Below are 20646 nucleotides of genomic sequence, written 5' to 3' on the forward strand. Positions count from 1 at the left end.
TCGCGCCCACGTTCCACCCCACCACCTCCCGCCCCAATCCGGCTCTTCCCCGACGACTGGGACCCCCACCCGACGCCCCAGCCCGGGCGCACAGCAGCCCAGCAGTTCCCGGTACTCCTCTCCTCTCCCTCCCTCCGCGGTCCGAAGGGAAAGGCGAGCAGTGGCAGCGCTCGGGGTTCATCCGTCAGCCTGAGAGGAAAAGGGGGAGGAGAGAGAGAGGAGGCGGGCGGCGGGAGGAGGAGTTTCTCGGTGGCCCGGAGCTCCCGGGGGGACCGCGGAGGAGGAGCGCCCTTCCCCCCGCACGCTGATTGCTGTGGCGTCCTGCCCGTCCCCGCCCGCTTGTGTGAGGGGGAGCGAGTGCGCTGGGCCGGCCCGATGGGGGTAATCGAGGGTTTCGGGGACGCCGAGCGGCGCTTTCCTCTTCCCAGTGAGTGAGGGAGGGAAGTCAGCGGCTCTCGTGCCCGGCCACTTTCCCTGCGCGATTCCCTGAGCTCCCTGCAGGAGGAGAAAGTCCCCGGCGGGTCCGGATGGCGTAGTTGCGCCGCGGCGCAGCAGCTGCCGGAGCTCGCCGCCGCCGGGCGCGGGGCGGGGAAACTTCGCTCTGCTTTCCTCCAGCTTGTGGCGGGTGGATCTCCGCTTGACACATCGCCTCCAAGGTACGCGCCGGCTCGGCCCCGCGGCACTGCCGCCGGCGCCGGGACGCCCTTGGCCGCACCGCTAGCCCAGCACCCGTTCCGGCCGAGGGCTCTGCAGGCTGCGTGGTGCCTGTCGGCGTTGCGCGGAGGTCCGCGCCTGTTTCCCGGCCGGGGGTCGCTCCGGCCGCCCGGACCCCCGGGCTTGTGGGGGCGGCGTTGGTCTGTTAGTGTTTACACTCTGAGGTGCGTGGGCAGCGGCCGCCCCGGGGTGGGCAGTGCTCGGGGCGCTGCACTGTGCTGGCGAAGACATCTACTCCGCGCCTGCCCTCACTCTTCCTTTCCGCGGTTTCTTCTGACCTCCGCGGGGCGCGCTGGCCACTTCCCACTGCGCTCTTGACAGCGTCGGTGGGAGAGATTTGTTGTGGGTTTGCACGCAGTTGCCGTTGCATAGGCTGAGGCCCCGGGACTCGAGCACCGACGTGAGCTACGCTCCATGCGGGCCGCGCCCTCGGGGTGCTGTGCTGGAGGCGCCGAGCGGTGCAGCTCGGAGCCCCGCAGAGAATCCTCCTTCCCGCGTTAACTTACTAGCCACCTTAGCCAGTTTATTTGGTTAGAATACGCTGGAAACTTGGACTGTTGCTGGGAGAATCTTCTTGCAGTCTTGTTCTTATTAGGGCGTTTGCCCCACTTTCCAGAATCATTTAGTGTAGGGAACCGGCTTGTCAAGCTTGAATTACCTTGACAGAGTAGAACTTAATGTGCCTACAAAAAGAGCTGAGAGAAATGGGAATTTCTCTTAGCTGTGAAATGGGAATAATAACAGTATTGGCCTCATAAGGTTACTGTGAGGATTGAATGATTTAAAATATATAAAGTACTAGAGCAGTGCCCGGCGCCAGGCAAGCGCTGCATGGCTATTAGCGGTGCTTGTCCTGAGCCCAGTGGGGACGAGAAGAGCAGGGGGGGTACCGGATGGTAGGGATGACAGACTGAGATAGGGAACCAGGCTTTTTCTGAACTCCGCATCCCTTCCAAGAGAAGAAAGCGAGCGGTTTGGGAGGAGAGAAGTCTCTACAAGTAGCAAAGCACATGTCAAGACCTTTTAATTTTTCTGAAATGGTACTTTAGATTGCGAACAGGTACTTCAGTGTGAAATTAGCTACTAATTTCCGGTAATAATAATAGCTCACGTTTATTGGGCTCAAACACTGTGCCAGACATTCTCCTAATACTTAGGGCACTTAATAGTTACACCAACCCTCTGGAAAAAGCACTATTAATAGCCCTATTTTACAGGTAAGGCACTAGAGGTTAGTTACTTGCCCAAGTTATTACACAACTGTTAGTTCTGTCTGACTCCAGGGCTAGCTTAGTCACTCAGCAGAGAGCAGCAAGTGCAGTCAGATTTGTGTGCATTGAGTCCAGGCGTCTTCTCCCGTCCTTCAGCTTCCCATTTGAGTTGAACACAAATCTCTTGAAACACAAATCAGGTATCTGTGATTAATTTAGGTGATCTGCCCAGGGGGCCGCCAAATTACAGCTCCTCTGAAAGTGACTCCAAGTAATTATACATAGAACTCTGATTTGTATTAATTAATTCGGATCTTTAAGCTTCATTTCTTTTATTAATTCTCCGGACATCGTTGGTCAGTGTTACATGGCTTCCTTAGGAAACAGCTTGGGGTTGGCACAGGAGGCAGGGAAATAATTCTTACCCCCTTAAGGGCTATTAAAATGAAATTGATTTCATGCCATTGTGTCAGCTAAAGGATGTTGCTCTGTTTCTTGATGTTCTCTGCTTTTGGCTTTAATTCTGCATTGTTTAGTGTTTCAAGGCTTCAGCATGTTTTCAGCTCTTCAGTTTGTCTTTGTCATTTGTCAACTTTAATTTTTCCTGTTTTGATGGAATCTGACCATTACATAGCAGCTTTGCTTAACAACTGTTGATCCAGCTCATGTTTTTAAACATAAAAATCACCAACTTACTTTTGAACCCCAGCACTTCAAAGGCAACCCCTGGGGAATTCAGTGTTATGTTGAATATTAACCAATAGGGGGAGCATAACACACTATGTATTGATGTCCGTTAGGCACCTAAACCAGTTTTTAGAGTATTAAACATACATTTCAGGAATGGACAATGTTGTGGCTTTATCTAGCAAAATAACCAAGTTGCCTTCCGAGTTGACTGTGGAGAACTGGGTTTAATTTCAACTGATTACTGTTAAGAATGACCTTGAGGACAGGGCCTACATGTTGGATATATGTCAAGAACTCTCTGGTGTGCAGACAGATATTAAGTACACACACAGTTTATTGCCATTTGTTTTCCTTAAGAGGCATATGTAAAATAATTTTGTGTACTTTGAATGATATTTCAGATTATCTAGGAGAACTGGGAGTCTGGAGAGATCCATTGTGAATCCTTTTGTAACGATGCTCATTTGTCTTTTGTAGAAAACTGGATATATAGTGAATTTGTTCTCAGGGAGGTTGGTGTACTCACAATCCTGTCATTATCATTTTTCATTAACATCTGAGTGCAAGACAATAAGGGATTGTTATGCTGAGTAACAGCATTTCTATTCCAGTGCATTTTTCAGAGGCTTGTATTTTAGTATGGCAATAGTTCAGAAGTATCATATTTGTTTAGTATAGATGCACTGTGTCTATAGATAAATATATAAACCATATTTAGGAATTAACATGCTTGCAAAAACAGTTAAACTGACTTTTAAAGAAGGTTTTCAATCTTTGTCTGAATTTTGTAGGCCAGTTTCCTTTCTTGTTTCTTGAGTACCAGGTAGTAGGGACTTAACTTTATTTACCAAGTTAGGGGTCAGGTGGATCCTATTTTAGTTTATTTTTTATAATTCGTTCTCTTTTGTTTACTTATTTATTTATTTATTTTTGGCTGCGTTGGGTCTTTGTTGCGGTGCGTGGTCTTCTCACTGCGGTGGCTTCTCCTGTTGAGGAGCACGGGCTCTAGAGCGCAGCCTCAGTAGCTGTGGCGCACAGGCTTAGTTGCTCCGCAGCACGTGGGATCCTCCCAGACCAGGGCTCGAACCCGCGTCCCCTGCATTGGCAGGCGGATTCCTAACCATTGCGCCACCAGGGAAGTGCGTGGATCCTATTTTAAAATACCTTTCAAATTTAGTTCTTTCTTTCTAAATCTCAGCATTGCAGTTACACTTCAGAGTAGCATTTTGTTTAGAGTCTAATTTAGTCTTCCAGGGTCTCATCTAATTTACTTATTCAGCAAACATTTATCAGGCCCCAACTCCCTAATAGGCTTAAGGTTCCTGGTGTTGGAGTTTGGCAAATTAACCATCCTTTTTCAGTCCTCTGATAGCAGGAGGCCTTAAGGCTTCCTAGGGCTTAGGAAAGCCTATACACATTGACAAAATTTTTTGCTTAAAGAGAACTATTGTCCCATTCTTTTGAAGACTCAAAGGAATTAATCTTTCCTTTTTGCATGCAAACTTGATTGTATCTTGTAAAAGTCAGGTGACGCTTGCTTTTCTGAGGGCCTACTCTGGGCCCAAGTGCCTAGGGAACTCAAATGTCCTTTGAGTACTAAGAAGGTGATCTCTGCTGACTTCTTTAGTACCTAAGTGATGACCAATTTCTTGGGATCATAAATTTGTGGAAATTCTTGACTTTACATCTTAAGCTTAACAGACAGAACCGTTAAAATTTAGAGGATGACTGCTAACTGTTAACATTGCTGTAATATTTTTCCTGGATGAATTTGCTCTGTGGTCATTTAAAATTACCCCTGTTCTTGATAATCCATTTTGAAAATGTATTTTTTTCTTCTTTCAGTGCTATAGGACAAAAACTAATTATAATCGTCAGGTTCATTAGTTAATGAGGACAGTCTTCGTTTTTTTCTTTTTTTTTTTTTACTCAACAGTTATTTTGAAAATGATTTTATCACTGTTTCAGTCTGTCCACTGGAGTGTTTTTCTTATGTTTTTCAACTTCTTTTGAAATTTTGAAACTTAAAAAATGTTAACTACTTTTTGAACTTTTCATGACTCAAGTTACATAATGTTTTTAAGGGTCTTTAACTTAAAAGCAATCTTATATTGCCTTTAGAAACATGGATAGTTTGGAATATAAAAGAGTGAATCTAAGGCATTTGTGGCTTTGGAAGAAAATTACTGCACCAAGATTCATGGCAGTAATTTCTCTGGTTCCACATCTTCAGAGTAACACTTGGAATGATAGCATTGTCTTTTTGTAGCATTTCATAAAACACAAGCTTTTGCTAATTTGTTTGGTTTCTAGTAAAGCAGAAATAAACACAGCTTGGAAGTGCCTTAAAAAAAGGATTTGGGTCCATTTCCTGGGCTCTGTCCACTTCTAGATTTCTTTTATATCTTTTGAAATAGCACATTTGTTTGTTAACTGACATTGAGATTTATTTTCTCCACAGTTTTAAGATTTAGCACAGATTTCTGAGCATTCTTCCTTCTCTTAGGGAGAAATTTTTATTTCTCAACCAAGATGTGTGCAGTATTTAATGTTTGAAGCAACATTCATAAAATTTCTGTGTTGAGGCCCCTCTTATTTGGACTGTATTTTACTCGTTTTATTCTTCAGTTTTCCAGGCCAAACAGCAAGACTTAATAGGCTGACAAATAGGGGTATAAGGGATGGAGACCATATTTAAAATTGAGATTATCCCTGAAGGTCTGAAACATGGGCTCCAGAAGCACACCTTTAGGCTATCCTGATATCTCCTTTTTAAGATAATTATAGGAAGAAAAAGATTAAAGTCTGTTCTTAGTGCTGGTAATTCCTTTAATGCGGAAATCTTCAAGTCTGGGAAGAGGACTCAGAGTGATATAAAAGTTCATTTTTAGGATTTAATGTTAAATTGTTGCCACAGTAATAATTTAGAATCAAGTCTGAAGTGTTTGCTCTGTCTTCACGTTAAGGAAAAGGATGGTAATCCAGAAGCATATACTTTCCCTACCTCTAGGACACTGGGCTCTGGGAGAAAGGGGACTTAAGAATTCCGTGCTGTTTGCAGAAGAAGGAAGAATTGGGTGCTGTTTGTTATGTCCTTCCAAGCACATAATTCATTTTTCTGGTACATGCTGAAGGTCAGGTTTTTGTTTGAATTTGCAGATGGACCATTTGTAAAAACACATTCAAGCTGATTAGTCCCTGAAAAAAAATGATCTTTAGAAAATAGTCTTTACAGATCCTAGTCCTTGAGTTTTCCTGTGATCAGATTGCCCTGGGAGAAGCTCTGGAGTTTACAGGCATGATGACTAACCACCAGTGATGGGTAAGAACACCAAGTGGACCAGGTGGAGGGTCTAGCAGAACTTGGAGTTCTTTTTTTAAAATTCTTATTATACTATTTTATTAATGGAAACTTGATGAATACTTAATTTCATTTGGTGTGTGAAAAGATTCCCTTTTGGGAGTATAATTCAGTTAGCGTTGTTAGTAATTTATGTGTTTTGACATATGAAATTGGTCACTGGATGCAAAAATACACTGGTGGCTATTTGAAAATTTCATTTCATAATTAACTGCATGATGATTGCTGGAGCAGAATGTTGCTTTTTTTTTTTAATACTTGGAAGGTTATTTGGGGTGAAATACTTAGATTCCAGTCTCAGAACCCTGTGTTCATGTGGTACTCTAAGTACTTTTGTGTGATACTCCCTGTGTTGTTTTATCTCTTTTCTGTTTTATTTTCTTTAAAACAAAACATACTCAAACACAAAACTCTCCTTCTAAGTGTCCATAAAGAATAAACGTCTCATTTTGTTATATTCTACTTTGTGCAATTGGCTGGCACATGAAATTCAACTTCGAGGGAAAGCACCATTGACTCATTACATACATTTTGCATCACTGCAGTGTAAGGTCTTCCCTATGTGTGTGGGAGAAGTTTCTGATCTTCTAAATGGGCATGTTTACTATTGCTGGTCTATCTCTTTTTGTCAAAGCCTTTCTGAGCAGACATTCCTCTTAGTTTTCTTATTTTTGTGTCTTTATAGAGATAGTTACTTGTTGTGTATTCATAATATACCATGTGAATCATGAAAAAATATGTAGCACCTGCCTTTTTGTTTTGAGTCCATTATACTTATCCATTACAATGCTGTGCAGCCATTGGATGCATCATGTTTTTGATACAGGAGCCAGGGGAAGGATGACCTACTTGATACATTTCTTTTTTTTTTTTTGTACTTATGCCTTTTTCAGTTTGAGGCATCTTTATTTCATTATTATAGTGGCTGCTCTCTATGATATTCAAGGTTTTAATTTCATTCAGTGTGGGCAAACAGGGAGGTTTCATGTAGAGGCAGTTCTACTAAATAAAAACAAACAAAAAAACAAAACACACAAACAAAAAAAACACTTCCAGAAAGTATCGTATATAGATACGTTGTTGGGTAAGGCTTTGGTAATGTTCAAATGGGAGATAACTGAACACACAGCAGAGTCCCACTTAGCTTAACTGAGTAGGGAGGCTAGGAGAGAGAGGGGAGTGTCTAATTTATTAGGAGAAAATTCACTTTTGCATAATAATAAGCATTTAAATGTTTTCTTTGGAATTAATACATATTTCAAGTAGTTGTACAGGTAAGAGATTTGCAAAAGAAATTTTGCTAAGGTTGAGGTTCTGTAGTTGGCAACTCTTAACTCTGAAGATCCTGTTCTCTGAAGCCAGGAAAAAACAGCCTGTTTCCAATTATAAATCACAAAAATAGGGAAATTAGGCCAAGAAAAATGATCATTTGGGGGTTGGGTTGCTTTTTTTCAGAGGGTAAAGGAGAAAGGACCATAGATGCACATTAAAAAAAAATCTGCTAGTTATTCTGTTGGTTTTCAAATGTTTTTCAAGCATTCTGTATTGGAAATTAAGAATAGTTTTAGGATTAAAGACTCTTTCTCCTTCAGCTCCTTTTTGTTTCTCAGAGAGCAAACAGAAGAGCAGTTAAGCAGCTTCTGCTGAGACTGAGGGGCTTGGTCTCAGTGTTTTGGGACCCAGCTGGTATTACTTGTAAAGCCTTTTCCTGTCTGAATGGTGCCAGGTTATGGGCTTCCAGCATCATACCAGGTAGTTGATGCTATGGTTTTTTGTTATACTTTATACTGTGCTTTGAACGGAGATGTAGTCCCTGTGGATTAGCATTACTCTGCTCGGGGAGAAAGACTAGCGATGCTAGTGTGAGAAGAATCAGAGGTGAGAAGCCTAACTGGGAGTTGGATGATGTGTGGGTGAAGATATTGTCCTCAGCACTTGTCGGAAGCAACTAGCCTTTCTTAAATAAAGCCTGCTGCTAGTTTCAGGATTAGTGGTCCCATGAGACTCAGGTGTTAACTAAGAAATCTCCTTTCTACCGCCAGAAGATCACCACCAACAGATCCTAGTTCCTGTTTCTCACACCTTACACCTCCAGAGTGCTGAATAAAACTTTCCTGATGGTACAGAATCTTTGATAACAACGTAGTCTGTCGGGGCCAGTGGTGTGCAGCTATTGGCTCTCTTCTTCTCACCTCGGGTTAACAACTCGGCTTGCGGCAGGCCGGCTCCCACGCCCACTGCACCGTGACCCACGATGGGCGGGCGCCAGAAAAGGTGCTAAGTGCAAAATTCCGTGCTTGTTTTCAGTCAGCATCTTCATTGTCCTCTCTTTGGTGCATTTGCTGCTTTACTCTCCCCCACGTTTTATTACCTTGGTTTCCGGGAACTACTTGTCCTGGTTTTTCCCCATTTCCTGCCCGATCTGTCTTCAGTTTTCCTTCTCAGCGCTCGCTCCGTGCGTGTCGGCGTTCTCCAGCTCGCATCTGCCCTTTCCCTCCTCTCCTCGGTTGTTCAGTGGCTCATGTTTCCATGCCTCAGTGGCCACGTCTGTCCCAGTAACTCCCAGTTTTATACGCTATACCCTATTTCCAGCAGCTACCTGGCTATTCTGTAGGTTTTACTGTTAGAACTAAGTCCCAAACCCGACATACAATTTCTCTGTGGTCCCCAGTCTCAACTCCTTTATTTCCCATGTCATTAAGTGGCACCAGTTATCAAGCTAGGAGCCTCAGGCATACTCAGTTTCCTTTTGCTTACTTCCCCCAGCTGAATCACGCAAATCCCATGGTGTCTTACCTTTAGCAGATCTCAACTGGCATTTTCTTTTTTTCCCCCGAGTTCCAGGAGACTTTATTTATGGACACAGAAATTAGAATTTCATATAATTTTCAACTTATCATGATGTATTATTATTCCTTTGACTTTTCTCCATCATTTTAACATTGTAAACACCAATCTGAGCTCTAGAGTAGGAATTGGCAAAACAGACCTGTAGGTCAAACCCTGCAATTGACATTTTCTTCTCCATTTCCAAATCGTCATCTTACCTGGACTATTGCAGACGTATTCCAGTTGGTTTTCCAGGCTTTAGCATCTCTGTCTCAAATTGTTCATCCATTATGATTGGTACCTTCTAAAATACAGATCTGTGTTTTCCTTTCTTACGTTTTAAAAGTGTCTGCTGTTCCATTATCCTTGGCATGGGATATCTGGTTATTTACAATGTAGCTCAGCCTACTTTTTCAGCCATCATTCCTTCACTTCTTCTGTGAACCTCACTGTGCTCATACCAGACTCCTTATGGTTTCCAGAGCATGCTCTGTGCTCTCATGCCCTGTTTCTTTAGTACTGGTCTCTTCTCTGTCATCCCCTCCTTTCCCTCCTTCCTTGTGGCCCTCTGCTTACTCATCCAGGCTATCTCCATGGTCAGCTTTTCTGGTGAAGCTTCACATGGCTCTTCCCTGGCAGGTGGTTGGTTGCTTCCTCCCTGTATTTCTCTTGCAGCGTTTCTCCTGCTGCCTCGTGAGAACTTTCTCCTGCCAGATTGTAGACTTCTAGAGCAGGATTGAGTCTTACTATCTTTGTAACCTAGGTGTGTGGCATGGGCATGACATACATGTTGTCAAATTGAATTCTTCAACTTGGTTCCGTTTCTGTTAAAGCTTGGGGGAAATATCAAGTTTACAGCTGATATAAATTATAACTTTTTGTAGAAAAGACAAAGGAAATAATCAACTCAGAATCATAGAGTTTAGCATTAGATTGGGGCTTAGAAATAAGTCTCTTCAGGTCCCCCTGAAGAGGAGGACAACCAGGTACAGAGAGGTTAGGTGGTCTGCCCAAGACTGCACAGCTGGGAGTAGTGCTTCCCTCTGCAGTATGCTCCACCCAGTAGCCAGAATGGCCCTGATAAAACCTAAGTCAGATGCTGTTATTCCTCTGATTAAAACACTCTCTTGTTCCTGCCTTTCTCAGAGTAAAAACCCAAATCCTTATAATGATCCATAAAGCCCTATACAACCAGCCGGTGACTCCCTTGCCCGTGACCTCTTTGACCTCACTCCTCTGCTTTCTGGCTTGTTTACTCTGCTCCAGCTGCTTGACCTGCTTTACCTTCCTCATACTAGACGCACTCTGTCAGGGCCTTTGCATGTACTGTTTTCTTTGCTTGGAATGTTTTTCTCCCAAATATCTACAGAGCTCATTTCTTTTTTTTTTGAATTTAATTTAATTTATTTTTTTATACAGCAGGTTCTTATTAGTCATCCATTTTATACACATCAGTGTATACATGTCAATCCCAATCTCCCAATTCATCATACCACCCCCACCCCCACCCCCAGCCGCTTTCCCCCCTTGGTGTCCATACATTTGTTCTCTACATCTGTGTCTCAATTTCTGTCCTGCAGACCGATTCATCTGTACCGTTTTTCTAGGTTCCACATATATGCGTTAATATACGATATTTGTTTTTCTTTTTCTGACTTACTTCACTCTGTATGACAGTCTCTAGATCCATCCACATTTCTAGAAATGACCCAATTTCATTCCTTTTTATGGCTGAGTAATATTCCATTGTATGTACGTACCACATCTTCTTTATCCAGTGGTCTGTCGATGGGCATGTAGGTTGCTTCCATGTCCTGGCTATTGTAAATAGTGCTGCAATGAACATTGGGGTGCATGTGTCTTTTGAATTATGGTTTTCTACAGAGCTCATTTCTGGTAGGTCCTTACTCAAAACAAAAAAAACAAAGACTCCCAAATACTTCCTTTCTCTCTTCTCTGCTTTATTTGTTTTCTTAGCATTTATCTCTACCTCATGTATAATTATATATCTTGTTTATAGTCGGTCCCCCCTGACTAGAATGTATGCCCCACAAGGGCAGGGATTTTTATATGTTTTATTCCCTGTTGAATCCTCACACCTAGAAGAGTCCTGCACTGACTGAGCAGGCACTAGATAAATATTTGTTGGATGAATAAATAAATGAGAAGAAGCAAGATTTGTGGATTTCTTATAAATCCAGTTAAATGTACATTTATGGCATTAAAAAGGGAAAACCATCAGATATGTCTAGAAGGAGAATCTGATTTTTAAAAAGCCTCATTCTAGACCTGTCAGACTAGAGCACTGACCTCTTTGTCTGACTTGATCTTTAATTGTCTGACTTGAAGCAGCAACCATGGGTTCTCCTCAGCCTTAAAAGTGGTTTGGGAAGACTCCCATTTTACCTCTAAAAGGCTAGGGCTTGCTGTGGTTTCTCTCTGCCTGTGGTTTGCCCTTTAGCCCATCGGACTGCAAAGATGAAAATTAAACACAGCATTAAAGAAAAGAGCTGGGGGAGAGGGTATGGGGCAGAGGAGCAGAATTTCCTTGTGGCCCTGACATCTTCCCTTGTCTCTGGGCCCATCTACAGGGCTGCTCACCGGACCTTCTAGAGTTGCTATGGGGCTGTGCTCTAAGGAACCGTCTGGAGACTGCCAGGCCAGACTCTTAAGTTTTGCTTTGATGTTCTTATTTCTTTGAAAAGAAATGTTTAGTTTAGACAAAAAGGACATTGGAGAAAGGATTTTTTAAAAATTAAATTACTGTCTTAATTTTGCAGAGAGGTTTTAACCCTTTTCAAGACAGCAGTTGAAATGACCACTTGTGGACTTCCCTGGCGGTCCAGTGGCTAAGACCTCCGCGCTTCCACTGCAGGGGACACGGGTTCCAACCCTGGCTGGGGAAGTTCCACATGCCGTGAGGTGCGGCCAAAAGGAAAAAAAAAAAAAAGAGAAACTACCACTTGCTTTTCTCAGTAGTGCTGGTGGGGATCTGGTCCTTTGAAACCAATGACTTAAATCCAAGGGGTGGTAAATTATACTTCTGAAGAAGCATCCAGTTCTTGCGGGTGGGGGTTAGGTTGGGTGTAGAGCTCATTTATGTTAGTGTAACAGTGATGGTAGAGGCATTTGCCCCCATCTCTTTTTGTGATAACATCAGTATGGTTCCTACAGAGCCCTCCTCATCAGGACAGGAAGCCCAGCCAAGGAAGTCAAAGACTTAGTAGGATGTTATTGACCATGTACAAAATTGCAGCATAATTTAACCCTGGGATTCAAAACCATCAAATTGAAAGTAAATTGTCTTGAATGGAGCTGTTGTCAATGACCTAGTTAAAAATCAAAGCTACCATTTCCTGAACCCTAAGAACATATGAGGTATTAAGTGCTTTATATGTTATTAACTTACTTAATCCTCATAACAACCCCATTAGGGAAATAGAATAATTATCTCTGCTTTATTGAGGAGGCATGGAGGTGTTTATTGAGTTGCCCACAGTTACACCACTGGAAAGAGGCAGGGCAGAGGTTTGAACCCAGGTAGGCTGGGTCCCCACCCTTTCCACTATACTATACTGTAGTCTGCTCCCAGAACACACCAAGCATGCTGTCAGTGCAGGGCCTTTGCACTTGCTATCCCCACTGCCTCGGATGCTTTTCCTTCAGATATTCATAGCTCTGCCTCTCATCACTGTGCTCAAATGTCACCTCATCTGAGAGTCCTTCTAAAAAGGGTTCTGGTCACCGATCCCACTTTGGGGGAGTTTGTTCCCTCCACACCACCAAGCAATTCTCAGACACTGGCAGGGTGTCTAAGAATTCAGCTCAGCTCTGACGCTATCTACTGTCCACCCAGAGATAGCATCATCTTCCACAGGTTAAGGACTCAAAGACCACTGTCCACTTCATTCACCAGTCAAAAGCCCAGGTTATTACCTGGGATTTTGACCCACTGGCTGCAGATTGGAGGTTCCCAGGACCTCCTCCTTGGACTTCAGACACCAGTCCCAGTCGCAGGTCCACATTGTTACCTGTACTTCTGACCAGGCTGGCTATAAAGCAGAGATTCCCATGACCCCACCTTGGATTTGATTAGTTTGCTAAGAGCAGCTCACAGAACTCAGAGAAACATTTTACTTATTAGATCACCACTTTATTATAAAAGGATATAAGTCAGGAACAGCCAGATGAAAGAGAGGCATAGGGCAAAGTATGTGGGAAAGGGGCACAGAGCTTCCATACCCTCTTCAGGTGCCCCACTCTCCCAGCACCTCCATGTGTTCACCAACCAGAAGCTCTCTGGACCTTCCTTGTCCTTCTGGGTTCTTATGGAAGCTTCTTCACATAGGCACAATTGATCAAATCATTGGCCACTGGTAATCTCCCGAGGATGGGTAGGGGTAGGGGGTGGGACTGAAATTTCCAATCCTCTAATCACATGGTTCTCCTGACAGCCACCCCCCATCTTTAGGTGGGGTCTAAAACTGACCTCATTAACATAACAAAAGACACCTTTATCTCTCTTGTCACTTAGGAAATTCCAAAGGTTTTAAGAGCTTTGTGCCAGAAACAGGATGAAGACCAAATACATATTTCTTATAAATCACAATATCACACGTTCCCTGACCACCCTATCTAAGATACCATTTCTCCTCTCATCATTCTTTCTCTTTAACCTGCTTTATTTTTCCTTCACAGGATTTACCACCATTTGACACATTACATATTGTCTGTCCCTCATTAGAAGGTAAACTCCATGAAAACAGTGTCATGTTTAGTTCACTGCTGTGTCCCCAGCTCCCTGAACAGTGCCTGGCACATGGTAGGTGCTAATAAATAATGAATGAAAATAAAATAAATAAAATAAAATAAAATAAAAATAAATAAATAAATAAATAAATAAATAAATCCGTGGTTTCAAAACAAAATAACGTATCCCTTATGTCAGATCTAATCAGACTGCCCCTATCAGAAAGTGAATGTCTGTGCAGGGCCTGGTTGGTGTCCATAGTGGAGGTGCTCCTGTTTGTAGTGGTTAAGAGCATAGGCTATGTAATCAGACAGAGCTGGGCTCAAATCCTGGTGCCAGGATTTATTAGGTGGTGACCTTGGGGGTGGTTTAGCATCTTAAGCCTCACTTTTCTCACTATAAAGTGTAGTTAAGGACATCTGTCTCCTTGGGTTGTTGAGAGGTTGAAATGAGAAATTGTGAAAAACAGTGCAGGTGTTCAGTAGATGTTAACTGAGATGTTTTGTGAGGTCAGAAGAAGAAAGCAGGGTGTTATCCTCTAATCGGATGGCGAATGTTGTAGAAACACGGGAATGACCACAGAATAATTACAAAGCAGCCTGTGGATAAGTCTTGGCTGTGCTACTTACAAGTTGTGTATCAGTGGACCAGTCATCGAGCCTTTCTAATTCTTGGTTTGCTAATCTGCAAAATTAAAGGCTTGGAGTACATGTTATCTACTTCTAACATTCTGACTTGGCTCTGAGCAGAAGATAACATGGAACAAATCATACACAAGATGTTAAGGAGACAGTGTTTACAGTGGGCTGGGATTGTTCAGAAGTGGCTTTTGGAATGAGGTGAGGGGAACGAATAGATTTCGTGGAGTTGGAGGAGTGGAATAAAAATGGCAGCTTTGATGAAATGGGCAGATCTGACAAAATTCAGGTTTTGTGGTTGCTTGCATTGCTTGTAAGATAATTCATTAAAAATTTTTTTGTTTCTATAAGTTGTGTGTTAAAAATAGCTAATATAGTATTAGTATTTTATTTACACTTACATAGTCAAGTTGAATGTTTTTCTGGGATAATACTTTCTAGTTTTGTTGTCATTCCTGCTAGCCATTACATGATCATGCATTTCAAATTTCCATGAGTGTGTTTGAAGTTTCATTTTATAGGAGAGATTCAGGATTAGTTGTTAGTCCTTATAACGGCAATCATAAGTAAGGTAGAGAATAAAAGATTTTCTTGTTTAATCTCTTCATATTAGAGATGAAGCAATTAAAGCCCCAAATGAAGTGACTTGTCTGAGCTTGTAACACATGTTGATGCCAGAATTCTTGCCTCTCTTGTCCCTTTGAGGCTTCCTGAGGTGTAGGTTCTTTCTTATATACCACTCTTACTTGTTGTCTTATCATTTATTATTGAGAAATGTTCTGATAATTCACCATCTTTTCATACTGTTTCTCATTGTAATGTACAAGATAGTATTTTATACTTGCGATACATATGGTACATTCATTGGTTGCCTACTATATGCCAAGTGAGCCAGGGAGACTGTCATCCCTCTTTCTGGAGTAAACAGATGAGTGCGAAAACCATACCCGGAAGGAAATAATTACATGGAGATTTACCAACAGGGTTGAACTGGACTACGTTCTACTTCGAGAGAATCAGAGGAGGCCTCCTTAAAAAAGTAATGCTTATACAAAGACCTGAGGCCTTGAAGATGTTTGAAATTGACCATATTAGGGGGACCATGGAGGGTCATTGAGTTGCAAAACGTGAACATCGCTTCTGGAAGCAAGGGCTTGGCCCTTTTGTAAAACTGAATTAAGGTGAGCATGGCTGGAGAAGATGCAGAAGATGAGGTGGGACTAAGTTGGCAACACCCAGCAACCATGCAAAGTGTTTTGGTCTTTATCCTGACCGAAGTGGGCAACCATCTAAGGGTTTTAATTCTTAATGTTTCACAATGCCTGGGCTGCTGAGCCCTTTCCTTACCAAATAATATCAGTTAAGTGATTGAAATGTATCTGTTGAGGGATTAGCCCCACCCAAGAGAAAGAATTTTATATTGGAAGTCAGTGAGAGGAATAAAAAAATGTGCTTAATTGTGATTAGCAAAATAGTCTGTTGCTGGAGTGTTTATTCTGAGTTCATATATTTGCAGAATCCCTGCAAATATAAATAAAGATGTGAATCAAATATTTTAGTAAATTAGTACATATTGTACAAAATAGTCTATTGGAGGTCTAGAAGGTGTAGCTTCCCCAAAGCCTTTTTTTTGGTTTTATTTTGTTTTTATTTTTAAATTTTTTTCCCCAAAGCTTTTTAAAAATGGCTTGGTGCTTGTTAGGGCCTGAGAATATTCAGCTGTGCTGACTTTGCTGGAATAATTGCAGCTTTGTGATTTAATAAGCCCTTCTGGTGATAGCTGATTCCTTTCTCTAGGCAGCTGGGTTAGTTTGGTGGCAGTGCCAGGCTGAGCTCCGCAGCCCCCTGGCTAAACCCTTGAAGCTAATTTGGGAATCATAAGGTAGAATTGAGGAGGGCCATGCAGCCAGATCCCTGTAACTTAACACCAGAGCTGTTGAGGCAGCAGCTTTACTACCCTTTGGGAACAGCATTGCAATATTAGGACTATCTTTAGGACTAATATCTTATATTAGGTTTGGAATCATTATTTTTTGGTGATGAAGGGAATTTTTGAAATTCTAGATGACAAAGTCTAATCCTAAGATTAATACAAACTTTGATGTAAACTGTTATTTATATTATCTTGTTACTGGTAGTTTGCTTGTTTTTTTTTCAAAGACTAGATGTATTTTAATCATAATAACTGCAATGACTGTTATTTTTTAAAAATGTACTGTGTGGGCCAGGTGTTGTTTTAGGTATCATGCCCATATTCTATCTCATATATTACAATAAAAATATCATTACTATTTTACAGATGAGGGGGTGATGGAGGCTAAATGACTTGTTCAGTGTAAGATATCTGGGTAAGCCAGGTTTGGAACCCCAAGAGTAGTTCTCTATTAATTCTAGCTTAAAATTATAAGCAACGGAAATCTTTGGATGCAGAAATATTAAATGTGAAAGGTAGTTCCTGGAATACTGCAAGGGTGGGTAAAAATATCTGTCCTAATTCCCTGGTGGCGCAGTGGTTAAGAATCCACCTGCCGACACAGGGGACACGGTTTCGAGCCCTGGTATGGAAAGATCCCACATGTTGCAGAGCAACTAAGCCCGTGTGCCACAGCTACTGATCCGGTGCTCTAGAGCCCACGAGCCGCAACTACTGAGCCTGTGTGCTACAGCTACAGAAGCCCACATGCCTAGAGCCCATGCTTTGCAACAAGAGAAGCCACCGCAATGAGAAGCCTGTGCACTGCAAAGAAGAGTAGCCCCCGCTCGCCGCAACTAGAGAAAGCCTGGGCGCAGCAGTGAAGACCTAACTCACCCAAAAATAAATTAAAAAAAAAAAATTTGTCCTAGTTTGTGAACTTGAACAAAACCTGGTTTTCACAACCTTGTGAGATGTCTACATGCCCACCCTCCCCTTTTTGCTGTATTTTTCTTGGGCAGTGAGGTCTGCTGTGCTTGGGATAGACAGAGGGCTTTTAAGGACTGACTGACGGTCAGCCCCAAGAAAACTAAGGATGCTGGGGCCAGAGATGTGTCGGTTATACTCTCTGTAACCAACAGGAGCGAGGGTGGGTCAGGCCCTAGAGGGGCAGGGGAGAGCAGAGCCCAGCTTCTCTGCACATCTTGTACCCTCTGTGCTTCCTGCCTTCCTTTACTGGGTCTTCATGTGGAATTTCTATCCACAAGTATAGGTAGTTCAAGAATAATCCTCCTTTTTTTTCCCCTTCCACTGGCAGCCATAGAATATTGAGACTTTCTTAGGCTTCAGGATAATAATTCTCTTTGGTAGAGACAGCCTGCTAATGATAAGTAATGATAGCTTTTATGCTGTTATGAGTACAATTTCATTTGATTCTTGTAACGGCCCTGTGATGTAGGTAAGGTTAGTTTATTTTCTTACAAATGAAGAAACTGAGGCGCCATTCTGATCCAAACCACGTTTCTTATCTGACCTGCTGTCAGAGTCTTAACTGAACATCCAAGCACTCTGGGCTCTCTTCAGTCTCTTCTCCACGTGGTACCCAGGGAAATTGTTATTTATTTTTAATTAAAATTTTTTTCAGTTTTATTCAGATATAATTCACACATAAGACTGCATAAAATACAACATAGTGATTTGATGTATGTATATATTGAAAAATGATCACCACAGTAAGTTTAGTTAACATCCATTACCTCACATAGTTAATTTTTTTTTTTACTCATGTTAACATTTTTTTTTTTGGCTGCATGATGCGGCATGCAGGATCTTAGTTCCCTGACCAGGGATTGAACCCGTGCCCACTGCAGTGGAAGTATGGAGTCCTAACCACTGGACCACCAGGGAATTCCCTACTTGTGTTAACTTTTAAGATTTATTCTCTTAGCGACTTTAAAATATACAATACAGTATTAACTATAGTCGTTATGTTGTACGTTACATCCCCAGAACTTATTTATCTTATAACTGGAAGTTTGTACCTTTTGACCACCTTCACCTATTTCTCCCACCCCTCACCCCCACCTCTGGCAACACCAATCTGTTCTCTGTTTCTAAGAGTTCAGTTTTTTAGATTCTACATATGTGTCCTACAGTATTTGCCTTTCTCTGACTGACTTATTTCTCTTAGCATAATGCCCACAAGGTCCATCTATGTTGTCGCAAATGGCAGGACTTCCTTCCTTTTTTTAATGGCTGAGTAATATTCCATTGTGTACATACCACATTTACTTTCTCCATTCATTTGTCAGTGGACATTTAGGTTGTTTCCATGTCTTGGCTATGGTAAACAATGCTGCAGTGAACATGGGTTTGCAGATATCTCTTTAGCACAGTGATTTAACTTCCTTTAGATATACACCCAGACGTGGAATTGCTGTATGATATGGTAGTTCTATTTTTAATGTTTTGAGGAACCTCCATACTGTTTTCCATAGTGCCTATACCAGGGAAACTTTAAAAACGTAATCGGATCGTTCCACTTTCCTGCTTAAACTCTTTCTTGAAACTTTTCCTCTCTTTTTCCTTTGACTTTGCAGCCATGCTCCCTTCAACATCAGTGACCTGTAATGGTTCCTCTACTGTAATGTTATCCTTCACCAGAGCTTTTAAATCTCTACTTATCCTTCAGGTTGTGGATACCTTTTCTTTAGGGCCCTTATCATAGTGTATAATTACATATTTGTGTTTATCCCACCACACTGTAAGCCCATGAGGGTAAAAGAACATGTCTCTTTTCATGGCCATTATATTCCCATTGCCTGGCATGGAGTAAGCAATAAATAAAGATTTACTGAAGGGAGAAATGAAGCTCAGGAAATTAAATATCTTGCCTAAGGTACTAAATGGTGTTACTTTTACTAGAATATAAGCACCATGAGGGCAGGATTTTTGGCTCCTTTTTTTTTTACTGCTATATCCTTGGTATCTTCAACAGTGCCTGGCTCCTAGTAGTAAATATGTATTGAATATTGATTGTACTTAGATGCAATTCCAAAGATTTCTTATCCAAATCCAGGATTTTTCTCCTCTTTGTGCCAAATCTGTCTGAAAATGGGGATTTGGAAGTAGCTAGTTTCTCTGTGTAGTAGAGAAATCTGAGAGTTGCAACTCAGTAAGGTGGCTTTGCTCTCTCTGTGTACAAGTCTTAAAGGGCATCCAAATGTCATCGGACAAACAACAGTATCTGCTCTACATGTTGCGCACCCCTTTTTACAGGCTGCCAAGCTAGATATTGATGTCCTCCATCCTGCCTCTTTTCTAAATCCCCTGAATAACATGTTGAATATCCATCAGAACAATTCTTCTACCAGCTTTTATTTAACCATTTGCAGACTTAACAGTATACGTTTCTCAAAAAAATTCACTTAAATGACCAGACTAGAAACAATTTAATGATCTGCTAGAAAACCTTTTCATATTGAAGGCACCAGAAAATCAGGTGTTATTTACTATTTGAGTTTAGGGAATGGCCATCTTTTATTCCACTCAATATATCTCTGTCTTTAAGATCTTCACATTTGTTGAATATTTTCCTTGTTGGGGGCTAAACAGTCTTAGTGTTAAGATATGATTATGCAAAGATTTGTGCTTCATCTTCACAGAACTTTAGTCATACAACATCACCAAGGATTGTTTATTTATTATAGCTGCCACCCACAGTCCTGAAGTCAAGTCACAGTTTGTGATCAGTAATGATTTGTGCAGAGTACATATGTCAACATGGAAGTACCAATGTCTGGTGGCAGCCATGGCAGGCTTCCCCCTCTCTTCGAAAAAAAATTCTGTTTCCAGAGATTGAGTATGGAGGGAGAGAAAATGGTTCCTAGTTTGTGGCAGCAGACCTGGAACTGCAAGGTAGGGTGCTGGTCATGGAAAGACCTGGTTTCTAGTCTTGACTCTGCCTTATTATTTGGGGCAAGTGCTGGGCTTGGAGATTGGGCTCCTCTTCATCCATGAATCCTGTTGACTTCTTCTAACTTTAAAAGCTGTTCATGTTATCTTTAGCATGCTAATTCTTTTAATTGAGAAATTGATTGGCTGGAAGCTAATTTAAGTTCTGATTTTGAATAATCTCATGTTCATAGCCACTGTGTTGGCCATCTAAGGGGAAGTTAGCAATTTTTCTTGCTGACTTTTAGCCTATTGCCAGACATCATTTCACCACATTTTTCCACTAAGATAGAGCAAGATTTTCTCTTTAAAAAACATCCTGGTCAACCCAGGGAATACTGTTCCCACCCAATTCCTTTTGAACATTAGTTTAACTCGTGATGGTTTTTGGGACTTGTTTGGGTAGGGGTTTTCAGCTTATCCTGGTCTTTCGCTGTGAATTCTGTTGGATCACTAGAGAATGTGGGGCAGCACACAGTTTAATGGCCTTAGAAATAGATACAGGGGAAATTAGAAGAATTAGTATCACATTCTTTTTTTAAAAAAATCCGTTAAAGTCCCACTCAGAATTGTATTCTGTTCATTTG

General features: G+C 41.8%; 1 protein-coding gene across 10 annotated transcripts in view; it reads left to right on the plus strand.

The window, feature by feature from the left end:
• The first annotated feature begins 397 nt into the window (after window positions 1–397).
• TGFBR3 (transforming growth factor beta receptor 3) overlaps window positions 398–20646 on the plus strand; it is a 222653-nt gene continuing 202404 nt past the window's right edge. For 8 of the 10 annotated variants that reach the window (XM_055084470.1, XM_055084464.1, XM_055084467.1 and 5 more), the window contains exon 1: window positions 398–656. The gene's annotated coding sequence lies outside the window, so the exon portion shown is untranslated. Of the gene's footprint in view, window positions 657–15271; window positions 15375–20646 lie in introns of those variants that run through there. The other 2 variants (XM_007101381.4, XM_055084465.1) reach the window with 2 other exon arrangements.

The sequence above is a fragment of the Physeter macrocephalus genome, chromosome 4 (genome assembly GCF_002837175.3).
Source record: "Physeter macrocephalus isolate SW-GA chromosome 4, ASM283717v5, whole genome shotgun sequence".
In the NCBI taxonomy this organism is placed as follows: Eukaryota; Metazoa; Chordata; class Mammalia; order Artiodactyla; family Physeteridae; genus Physeter; species Physeter macrocephalus.